This window comes from Pinus tabuliformis, chromosome 6 (assembly GCF_031772625.1).
Source record: "Pinus tabuliformis cultivar Carrire ecotype Pingquan chromosome 6, CPIR1, whole genome shotgun sequence".
Taxonomy (NCBI): Eukaryota; Viridiplantae; Streptophyta; class Pinopsida; order Pinales; family Pinaceae; genus Pinus; species Pinus tabuliformis.
Genome location: NC_142292.1, coordinates 945,816,480 through 945,828,860, shown reverse-complemented (window position 1 = coordinate 945,828,860; position 12,381 = coordinate 945,816,480).

Genomic DNA, 12,381 nt, shown 5'->3' with positions numbered 1-12,381 from the left:
AACCCTAATATTAGAATTAATAAAAATAAAAATGGCACATGGTATTGACCCATGGTATTCACCAAAATGGCACATGGTATTGACCCATGGTATTCACCTCAAAATGTAGCCTATTTAAATGGGGGAATTAAACCAGCATGTAGCCTATGCTAAGATTCACTACGACTTTACAAAGTTTTATTATTTAGTGAAAGACTCGCCAAAATCTTACAAGATTTTATAATTGAGTAAAATATTCGCCATGCTGGTGAGAGATTCGCCAAAAAATTATATATACATATTATATTATTGATAAAATCGCCTTCCATTTTTCCTATATACCATGGAGATTCGCCCATTTATTATATTTATAAATTTAGGGGGTTCTTAAAATTTTCCCTGTTGCACAACTAAGGGTTATTAACATATCATGCACCCCACATCAGATGAAGAGCCCCCAAGCATGGTTTAGACACTTTTTCCTTGCACCTAGCAAATGATATACTAGAGTTTTAGATCTCCAACCCACCTTCTCCTTTTATTTTTATGCATTCTTTCTAAAAGAAAAAATAAAAACACTTTTTATGGGAAATCCATGCTAAACTACCTTTTAAGGAGAGTGGTATCATACCTAGATGGTCACAATACACACCTTACTATAGTAGCCTTGTACTAATAGGTATAGGATATGCATACTAGTGCTCACTAGATGTGCTCTGGGTCTGGGTTTACATACCCCTGCTACATACGTTTGTGGTCATCTAGTTTAATCTATCTACTGCATATGCAACACTACACATGTTCAAATTGCTAAAATTCTAAAATTCATCAATAAGTTTTTGTAACATTATTCTTGAGCTAGCTATAGATTATTGCAAACATAGCTGACATAGTTGTGCTATTAATGATTTTTTGTGCATATCTAGCACATATTGTTATTTGAGTGGCGTTAATTTATGATGGCGGTCTATACAATAAGAATAATTAAATATTCTTGTCATTTCATTAAAAGGAAAAGTATTTCTTGATTATAAGTTAAAACTACAAAACATATCTTGATGTTTAGTTTCCTCATATTATTTTCTTGAATTTGAAAACCTAATGACTTGATAGGTACTTCTTGGAGTTTATAGCCCATGCCACCTTTTGACTAATACTAGTTGGCCACTTCACAACTTTCTTTCCTTTTTTGTGGTGAGATGGGGCCTAGAAAAGGCCATAGTTCTATGCTATAGAGAGAAAGGAGGGTTTGGATATTTACAACAATGTCTTGTTGTTGATATCTTGATTTCTACTCCACTAGGTAGGAAAACCACAAAGGGAACCAACATTACTCAGAAAATTAAAAAAAAATGTTATCTCATGTTTGCTTATTATCAAGTTTCTCCCATTCCTCAACTGAGATGTGAAAATTTGGATGTGTCAAGGTTGGAGTAATCGTGAACTCGTTCTTAAGGTAGTTGGATGGGAACTAAATAGCCATGTCAAGATGGGACCTAGATTGATTAACCTTGCAACTGAGATGAATTCCAAGAGGTTAGTTTGAGTATCTTACTTGTCTTGGCAAGAGAAATGATATGTTAATTACCTTATATGTGACACTACTTCCAGGTTGGCTATATAATCAATAGATATAAATTTGAAACTTATGAGATGGCATGCTCTACCATCTCTAGACTTGAAATGTGTGTCATCTACAAAATTCCTTCTTCTTGGAGATGGTACATTTGGGTGCCAAGTTTCTTGTAATCTTATGGTAGGTGCCATTAATTTACATGAGAATGCATCTTCCACTCACTACTTGCCTTTGAAGGTAATGTTTTTCTTTCAATATGCAGGCTTGGGTTGTTTGACATATCACATCAGTTGAATGTGGTCATGTCGCTATGTTGAATCCTTTGTGCTAGTCTTTATATAGTTATGATGAATATTTGAATGGAGGTCAACTAAAATCCAATGCAGCAACAAAGAATTTGAAGTGCATTTTTCTTGGTGTGGTAGTTTTTATATCCCTTAGTGGCTTGATTTATTTGTTCCTTATCTATTTTGAGTTGCATGTGACTGTATTTTTCTAAATTGTTTTGATTCAAACCTTACTGAGCAGGAAGCAGAGGATGTTTCTATGACCATTCCAATGCCTGGACATTTTGTGACAACAGATGAACTATTGAATATTAGGAAGGACTATATGCATCTTAAATATCTGATTGAAAACCATTATGGAATTTTCTTGTATACTGATAAAAGAGAAATTTGTTGGCTTCCAACACCTCTATGTGTTGATGCCAACAAGGTGGGATGAAATTGATTTAAAATATCCACAAAACCATTGGTATTTTTTTTTCTAGTTAAGGTCGCATAAGCATTATGTTTTCTGATTGTCTGCAATAGAATATTCCCATCTTGTATACAAACCATATTATTTGTAGGTGAAATGAAACTAGAGAGATTTTTTAAGGCTTCTATTGAGTTGAGTGAAACCATGTTAGAATGGATTATGAAAATCCTTTCACAATTTTAAGTTTTAGCAAATTTTTTAGTGAATATAAGAAACATTGTGTAGTTGTGATGAGCTCATATAAGTATATTTTGAAATCTATAGCAACATCACTCTCATATAAGTTGAATAAGATAAATATGTAAATTTAGAGGAGTTGGTTCTAGCTCTAATTCCTATTGGGTTACCTCTATTACTTAACTCTACTTATTTTTACAGTACTATTAGATGGCCAATTTGATTAGAAGATCATCTCTTGGTATATAAGTATGTGTTCTTATGGACCTTCGTCATAGATAGCCATGATACCAAGTTAAATATTACCATAGCTTAGTATTATATAATGGTCATATTTAACAATTACCCCTACCTTCTACAAACATGCACTATTAGAAAGTGGCAGAACTCTTATAGAATTTCATGTAGGATATTTTTGTCTTCAACTACATGTAATTCCAATCTATATGTTCTAATGATTTCTTGCTCAATCCTAAATACAAATTTTTTTCCTCTTTATTTGAACAGACATATACAACCATGAACATAAATCTCAGATATGTTTCATGCAATTTTAGACACTGCAATAATGATTTGACCAGAATAATCATGCTGAGAAAACAACCAATATACCACATCAAAATAAGCTTAAGTTTGTTATTAAGCACAATGAATTCCATTGCGAAATCAATGGGAGAGAGATTGTTCCTTCCAAATAACGAGTTCTCACCAACAACTCCTCTCGAATTTAGACTTCTTCCTTCTGTAATAACACCTTTTGTATTCCCTTAGTGATATTTATAATTTTTTACCAACATATTTTTCCTAGCACCAACCTGCTTTTAGGGTCTACTCCCTTTTACCTAGGATTTTTCTTTTCAATAGGATGGGTGATGTTTGGGCATAATTAGAAATTATACTTTTATCTAAATCTAATTTCTAATTACATTTTTATCAAATTAGAAATTAGATTTTTATTTAATTTCTAATTGGTAAAAATCTGTTGTTTCTTATATTTTGTAATTATGTAAAAAGAGAAATGCTTTTTTACAAAAAAAAAACATGAAGGAGAAAAAAAATTGCATGAGGTCCTTTATAATTGCTTTTTATGGTCGTGGGAATTTAGTGCTCACATTTAATTTAATTTTGATTGTGAAATCATAAAAGTAGATATATTCAATCACATACGGAAACATAAGAGTTTAAGGATTCCATCACCTATGACTCGAGAATCTGATTCCAGGAAACAATTTTAGTCCAAAGCAATATCAAAGAAAACTATTTTAGTCTCTTGGTTTTTATTGTCACTAGTCCATAACTCAAGTTGAAAATAGTAGCTAAAAATACTAAAGAAATTTTCAAAGCAGATAATACAATTCAACTTTCGCATTTAGAGAGACTTTATTACTCACTTAGAATTTTAACTCAGTTGTCTACATATTTCTCCCTAGAGAGCCCTTATGAGATTATTCACCTACAAGACTTTTCTTTTTTCTAGAAAATGTCATTTCCTGTCAATCTCTTATACTTTTGGGAAATGGCAAGTGGAGGAGGACTTACAAGTGGATCAAAAAAGGTAAGCCTACTTTGTTTTTATAGAATAATTACATGATATAATATGTCTTTTTTGCTTTAGGTTCAAGGCTAGAATTAGAATTTTATAATGATACTTTATGGTAAATAATTGAAACTTAGACATGGACAAAATCAAATAATAGAGTCTTTGCTTGAAGATTTTTTTGGACATAATGACTTCAAAAACTTCATGCTTTGGATGTTGAATCCTGATCCATTTCCTTAAGAAAAAAAACCTAAAACTAGTCAACTAGGTAAATGTAATCAACAAGGTCTACGTGAATTGATAAATTCCCCATCCTCTTGAGGATCAAGAAGAAAATCGAAAAAATGTCATTAACATCATACACCAATAATGAAGAACATTGTGTTGAGATGTCGTGTGTGATGGAAACTACCGTGACCACAAATTCTTGTTCATCCTCAGCTTATGCATCATCAACTGGTATTTTAGGTACTAAGGTAGAGTAGGGCCCTATTTCAAGGGAAATAATAAGAGAAAATGCAATAAAACACTTTATAAATAGGCTAAGGAATCATACCTTCAACGATTTAGAGACCATATTCATCTCACCTTCTCTAAGATTCCACTTAACCTAAAAAATATGGTGATATAGGACAGAGAGAGTGAATTTGATACTGGTTGGTCAGTTAAGAATGTAAAACTACAAATGTCACAAACTTGTAAGAGGTTTTGTTGCAGACAAACAAGAAAAAATAAGAAAAACCTCAATATCAAAGGCTGAAACAAAGACCGTTTGACATACCTTTCAAGGTATGGAAAGAACTGGTAAAATCATATGAGAAGTTGGATGCACAAATAAAGGTCAGCGAGGAGAGACTTTGGGTATTGATTTTTTGGTTAAACATTATTTTGTTTGTATTAATACATATAAGTATTTTAGACGTGTATTTATGTGAAAATTAATTGAACTAGTTTATGTTTAAGGACAAGGCCTCCAAAGCAAGGTTAGAAAAGACAAAAGTCACTCATTGTAGTGGTAAAAAAGGGTTAAAATCACTGATAACAACTTTGTAAGCATATTAAACATGTGATATTTTCTTAATAAATTTTGTACTAGAAGAAAACCATTGTTATCTAATTTCTCCCTATTTACTGATTGAAAAGAACTAAAATATGGAAGACATCCAAATCATTTGGAAAAAGAGGTTCTATGGAAAAAGAGATGGGTTGATTTTGTTGTGTGCATGGAGTCTCAGGTATGTAATCTTAGTTGGATTTCCAATATATCTCTGAACCATATTTTCATTTTATTTTTTAGTACTATTATACATTAGATCCTACTTCATTTTATGGTCAGCGTTGTATTAAAAAAATATGCATTTTGCTATGGAATTAATACTAACATGTAATGTTTATTTTTTGAATTAATACTAACATGTAATATTGATTTTTTTATTTTTTATTTTATATATGTAATGGCTACCAATATGATGATCAAAATGATGATCTAGACTATGCTGAGCATACATCAAGAGATGATGATGGTGAGGATGGTGATAGTGTTGGTGAAGGAGATGATGAGGATGGAGATACTATTAGTGATGATGACATAGATGAGACTAATCAAGATGGTCAGGATGATGATCATGAGGATGACCTTGGTGGGGGTAGCTAGGCATGCACATGCACTATTTTTTATGAAGAATTATTTTGTAGAATGATATTCCTATTTTTATATGGATGTTGTGAATTTACATTAGAATAATGATATCTAAGAACCATTTTGATTTGCTAATCATACAATGACTTGTCTTTGATTAAAGATTATGATGATATTTTCATTATTGTATTTTTATTTGATGTATATATTTGAAATTATCACCATTATTTTGATGGAGAATTATTATGTATGATGATATTACCATATTTGGATGTATGTTGTGAATTTATCTTAAAATGATGATATTCATGAAATATTTTGATCTGGTAATCACATTTGAATATTAGTTTATTCAATTAAGGCGTTATTTTATATATGTGTGTTGACATTGTCAATGAATCAGTATGTACAAGGATATTGGAAGTTTCTCTACCTACATAAATTCGTACAACAATCTATCCTAATATACCACCTAATCTGTCTGCTTGGAGTTTCCATGATTCGACTTCTAGTCACTTGAGTTATAGAATCTGGTTATATGTCTTGTGGATCTCTAGGTGTATGTGCATTAATCTGATTCCTATGTACTAACATGAGTCAAACGATCTCTAAGAAATAAGATAATATCGAGAATAACTCTACTTTTTTAAGTTGTTGAGTACTCATTACCGAGAAAGGTTAAATTAGCTCATACTATGTTACATTACTTTGCATTATAGACAATGCATATACAAAGAAGCATTGTCTCCATTTATTCATATTAGATAATACTAACCATAGGGTAAGTAAGGAACAATGAAACCATTGTATTTTAGTGATTGTGTATACCTTGGATCCAATGATTATGGATTTATTATGTCATAACTTTCCTAATTGACATGAGGATGTGTAAAAGGGATTTCCTGCAAAGTAATTGACATGAGACTATGTAAAATCGATTTATTGCTGAGAATTCTAAGTAGTAGATAAATTACATCCAACATCTTGCATCTCTTCATATTCTTATTATCCCTTTGGGTCATGGGAAGAGGTGACCAAAGGTTCCTTTCTTGTGTGGATGTGAATTTATTTTGGAATAATGATATCTGCAATGAGTGTTGACTTGGTAGTCATATATGTAAATTAAAATTTGTTAATGATTTTTTATGGACATTATTGTATATGATGGCATTGCTATTTTTTGGAAGGATGTTGTCATTTCCCTTAAATTGCTTTACAAACATTGTTATCAATTTGAATTGTGGTATATTCTGTAATGATATTTAGAAACTCTGAGATATTTCACTATTTAATTTAAATTAGTAAAATAAATCCATAAAGGGGCTCATAAATGAGAAAAAAGAATGTATACTCTACACAGGAAGTCAAATGTGTATGTAAACAAGGATGTAACCATGGATACAAAATTGGGAGTAGAATTGGATGTTAAACTAGGCATTAAAACAAGATGCAAACAAGGACAAAAAGGTGTTTTAAACTAGAAGTAAAAAAAGGTACAACAATAGACACAAACAAGGGAACAAAATAAGGCATACAAAAGCATATCAAATTGGGCACAAACAAGGATGCAAAAATGGACACCAAACTAGATGAAAAAAAGGAAAGACAACTAGATGTAAAATAGGATGCAAAAGGGGATGCCAAGTTGGGTGCTAGAAAGAAGAAAAAAATGATGCAAATTAAGATGCCAAATGATAATGCAAAGAATGGTGTAAATTTGGGATGCAAACTTGGGCGCAAAAAGGAAAAAAAAGATGTAAGAAAAGACATAAAACAAGATGCAAAATGGGGCTAAAAATGGGTGAAACCAAGGATGCCATATTAGAAGCCAAAAATTATGCATAATTAGAAGCAAATTTAGACTCAAACTTAGACACAAAATGAGATGAAAATGTGGACACAAAATGAGGTAGAAAAAGGATGCAAATTTGGATGGTGAAAATGATGTAAAATTAGACACCAAAAAGGATGTAAAATTGAATGAAAAAGTGGACATAAATAATGGGGCAACATTGGACACATAAGTAGACACAAAAAAGTAGTGCAAAAATGGGCATAAAAATAGCTCAAATTTGAATGCAAATTGAGATGAAATGTTGGATGCAAAAAGTGATGCAAAACTTGGTGCAAAAACAAATACAAAAGTGGATGTAAAAAATGGCTCAAAATTGAATCTAAAATTACACACAAAATGGGATGCAAAGTTTGACACAACACATGGCTTAGCATAGAATGCTCAAAAGGATGTAAAATTGGATGCAAGAAATGATGTTAAAAACGATGCAAGAAATGGATGCAGCAAATGATGCAAAATATCGTGAAAAATGGAATGCGAAAAAGGGAGACAGATCAAAAGTAAAAGTGGGCGTAAAAAATGGTCCAAAAAAAGATGCAAAAATGGGCACAAAATGGATGAAAATTTTGGTGTTAAATCAAATTCAACATATGATGCAAAGATAGGCACCAAATCTAGTGAAAAACTAGATACAAAAATAGGTACAAAATTAGAAGTAAAAACTAGTGTAAGACTAGATGCAAACCTAGCATAAGAATAGATGCAAAATCTGGCACAAAATGAAAGCAAAAAAAAGATAAATTGGATGAAAAAGACTATGTAAACTTGATGCAAATGATGGTGCAAAAATGGAAGCAATGAATGGTACAAAATAGGAAAAGAAGAGTGATGAAAAATAGATGAAAAAAATGGCACAAAACTAGAAGCAAAACCTATCATAAAATCAGATGAAAATTTTGGTGCAAAACTTGAAGCAAAAAATGATGTGTAATATGGTGTAAGAAAGGATGAAAAATCTAGCATGAAAATGGATGGAAAATCAGGCACAAAAACAGATGATTTAAAAAAAGTACAATAGAGTCAGATTTAGCGCCAAGTTTCTCATCCCAATTGTAAAAAAAAATGCACTAAAATTCTGCGTTAAATCTGTCACAAATTGTCTATTTTGTTGTTGTGAATCTAGCTACTACTTATATATTAGTTATTTTGAATTTGATCATGAGAAGAGTGTCCATATATGTATAGAATGAGTGCTTAATGTCGTAATAATTCATACAACTTTATAGCCTTTTATCACTAGTTTATCGAATTGTTTCATAAATGAAGGAACTAAAAGATTGTCATCTTTACAAGAATTGTTATAATCAATTCATAGTCTTAGGCTTAAAATTATTAATTAGACATATTTTTAGCCATTTCATTCTTAATGCAATATCATAAAGCAACTTTCTACTAAGGATTAAGGAGTTGCATTGTGGCATTACTTTTTCCTTTATAAGCATGTTTCATTAAGATACTAACAACAATCTAAATTATAATTGTATTTATAATTTAGACTTAACATTTCTTTGTTGTTATGTACTCCTTTTTTCATTGGCTTAACATTATTCATCTTTCATTGACATAGTAAGTTACATGAGTTTTTGGCCATCATTATTCTCTTGTATATATGTACATTTGTATAGATTAAATAACAGTTTCATTTATGTATTATAGTATTTATTTTTTGATTCTCTAACCCGATTCCATATCAGGATTCTGTAGCAAAGTTATTGTGTTATATTTTTGAATTCTAGTTTCTAAATGAAATGTACAAATTAGAATTATATAACATTTCATAGTTTTTTTAAGGCAGAACTTACAATCCTTTTCTTTCAACAAACATAACAAGTTTAGACTGTTTACTTTTCGCCATTTCATTTGTATCGTTAGATTGATCATTAACTTGTAGTTGTAATTTAACCATAGAATAGCATAGATTTATTTTATATTAGTATGGGATAACCGTAATTTAGATTAGGATTAGTTTTCCTCGGATTCATTTCTTCGAAAGAGGAAAGGATCTAAGGCTAACAGAGCCTATAAACCCATCAAGGGTAGCCATACCAAATAGCTTGGGTTATTAAAGAGCCTCAGTCTCGTCTATTCCTCCCTTGTTGACTAGGGTGCACAATTCTCGTATCAACATATTCATGTTTATGCATGTTTTCATTGAGAAACTTTACCATTTATTCTAGAATTATACTATTATGCTAATGAGTATATATTGTTAATAAATTACATATAAATGGATTATAAAATTTTATTTGATAATAATGTAATCTATGTTAATTTAAAAAAAAAAGGACGTTCTCGAAAATAAATTATTAGTTTTATGTAAAAGTTGGTTTGATTATCACTATTGGTTGGAACAATGGAGGTCACTCATTTCCCTAGGTTTTGGTCTATTTGTCGCCCTCTGCCTAGTTCCATCAATGGTTTCATGCCCACGAGTTACTACACAAACAAGCTTTGGTGTGATGGTGAATCCCTTCACATCCTCCAAAGTGATGATTGAAGGGAGAATTTGGTTCATTAACCTGCGGAAGGGTCCAACCCCTGCTATTTTGCACAAACCATTCCTGAGGGTAAGAAATTTCTATGTTCTATTAAAATCATTTGTATATTAGCTCCCTATAAACTTGCAAAGAAGGAATAGTATCATAGAAAGGCATCCAAAGCTTGGATCTATGGTGACAACATGGATTTTCCATGGTGGTCATGATAGGCATGCACTATGGGGTGATTAACCAACCATCCACCCTTCTTTACATAGGGATATCATACTATTACTCCTAGATTAAGTCTTATATTAAGCTGGAAGAGACTTAAGAATGAAGGAGGAGATGATCCAATCCTTGCAACCACTGGATCGAAAGAAATCATTCCTTAGGGAAAGCAGCACCATCAAAGCTTAGAGATAGTCTAACTTTATCGTGTGCAAATATAAAAGCGGGTTCTTCCAAATCTTCATAAAAACCCTATCTAGTAGATCCATATTGATCTGGGTCAAGGACAAGGACTCAGTGGAAAGCCTCAAAAACAAGATTCAGTTGTGTGAGGGGATGCTAATAGTAGATCAAGATCTCATCTCAAAAGGGAAATAGTCATAAGACTTTCAGACTCTCAAAGATTATAAGATAAGAAGAGGCTCCACTCTTTCTATGGTCTCAGGATTGTATGGTGGAACTAGACCTAGCCCATCTGTATCCTACAAAGAAGCATCAAGAGGAGGTGTTGGACATGTTAAGGCTACAACCCTAGCTAGGAATTTTCCTGGGCCTTACATAGTTGAAAAGGAGGAATACCCACAGATAAATTTCAAGAACTCACAAGTAAACAATATGTTTTCATATTTTTACAAAGAGATTGTAATATGTAGATTTAATGGTTTCTTTCCTAAAACTGAAGACCTTTACCAGTGGATCTACTCAAAATGGACCAAAGAATGTGACATCTACTTATGCTCAAAGGGTTTATTCATAGTACGCCCTTTCTTGAAATCATATTACCAGAAAATCCTGAAGGAAGGATCGTGGTTCTGGGGAAGACATGGGTTATTCACTACTCCCCAGTTTTTAGATTTCAACTCATCTACCATGGAAGTTACAAAAATTCCCATTTGTTTTTTTTGCAAAACCTCCCAATTCCATTTTGTTATCACGAAGTACTTGAAGACACCAGAAATGCATTGGGAGTATTCGTAAAAACAAATAATGAGATAATAACAAAGGGGCTTTTCATTTTTGCCCGCATTTGTGTGAAGAGTGGCCTCACAAAGGGGTTGTCATACTGCATCGAGCTAAAAAATGGTCACTTCCAATGGACAAGGAGTCTTGATTAATAAAAAAGAACCTTCAGATGTCGTGTATGTAACCTAACACGACATTTACAAGATAATTTCTCTCTAGCCAAAAAAACACCAAATAAGAGGAAAGGACCACGAGCTAAAACGAAAATATTGCATCCCTATGAGCCCCCTTTTTTCAGATAATGAAGAAGCGGAGGATTAAAAGGACCCCCCAGCAAAGGAAATAATGAAATGAATGAAAATTCCACTCAATAAGAGCTCCCTCCATAGATCATAGATCCCAATCAGAACATAGAAATGTTAGTCACATCAAATCTCTTAGTCATTGAAGCAACAACATCAAATAAAGAAACGATTCCAGGAACTAAAAGATCACACGAAACAGAGAGATTCGAATATGAAAACAAGCTCCCCCTTCCTTCGAACACGATGGAAACAACATTGGTTGTTATCCAACATGGCCTAGGGGTATGGAAGGAAGTAAAAAATAATAAAGGGAAGAAAGGAAAAGTGGATGATTTCTACAACTATACAAGTTGTTAGGCACTCCAACTAGTTTTTCTCTTTTTACTCAGTTATGAGGGCTTTAAGCCATTACTGTGATGGATCCAAGTGATCCTTTATATCTAAATGCATGCCAATCATGTATCTACAAAATGTAATTTTAATTCACTTGATAATAAAATTACATTTTTTTCCGAGGAAAAAAAACACAAACAATTAAGAATTATTAATTTTTATATGCATTTAGAGTAAAAACTACATGGTTTTCTATTGAATATATTATTATATAACAATAATATTAATAATTTTATTAATATTATTATTTTATATAGTTATTTTAATTTATAAAAATATTTATAATAATAATAATAATGATGGAAGAGATGAATAGTAGCTAGGGTTTATGTAGTTCACTGGTCATTTGTGAGTTCTAGTGGTACAGACGGATAGAGGGAGTGAAGTTGTGTGGCTTCACAGATGCAGATTCGGCAAAGAGTCCATCAGACCGAAAGAGTACATCAGGTGGAATTTTTAGTGGTGGGTCGGTAGTTGTTTCCTG